Genomic DNA, 945 nt, shown 5'->3' on the forward strand with positions numbered 1-945 from the left:
ACAACATTCACCCTAAACCATACCCCCTTTCCCAATACCTCTAATAACTAAACCACCCCCTCCTACCCACCAAACAAAAAACCCAATCCCCAATTCCTACCTACCCCTCCAACATATTTACCTTCAAACCCTTACTTATACCCTACCCTAACCAACCCCTTAACCACCCAACTAACCCCCTCCTATTCCACCCCTATTACCACTGGGCCCAAACCTACCCTCCCGGACCAAAAAGGTTTACTTTACCCAAACATCCTAATCCCAAACCTTAAAAAACTTTAAACCAACCCACCACATTTCTTACCACCCCATGTCCTATCTACAACACACTATCAAATCTACAACCCATAACTGAAAACCACCAACCAATCTGGGGGACCCGTTTCTAAACCAAACTTACCTTAATTTAACATTCTATACAACTAAATTACTATCATTATCTACTAACTAAATGTTTAAACAACTACAACAATACCTATCAATCCTTAAAATTAAATGGGAAAACCAAATTTAACGTCGAAACCAACCGTCCCCAACACTCCCTAAAATCCATTCCAAACCATATAACAACTTAAACCCTAAACATCCCATTCCTACCCTCCTTAACCAATTAAATAAAAGAGAGGGAGAAAGAGAGATAGAGAGAAATGGGACACGCATGATGGAGGACTCCGCCACTATGAGCCCTCCCTTACAAGCAATCATACATCGAGTGGGTCCCATTGCATGTGGGCCCACCAAATCAAGGATCAACGGTGGGGATCCCTTCTCCACCAAAATGAAAGGTCTAGATGACCCTTTACAAGCTAGAAAATAGACATCATGATGGGGTTCATAGAGAATGGCCCCATCACGGAATGATCATGAAGATCAAGGTGGGCCATCGACCACATCTTAAGGTCCCAAGTGAGATCCACACCATTGATCGGTAGGCCTCACTTGGTC

This window comes from Magnolia sinica, chromosome 2 (assembly GCF_029962835.1).
Source record: "Magnolia sinica isolate HGM2019 chromosome 2, MsV1, whole genome shotgun sequence".
Taxonomy (NCBI): Eukaryota; Viridiplantae; Streptophyta; class Magnoliopsida; order Magnoliales; family Magnoliaceae; genus Magnolia; species Magnolia sinica.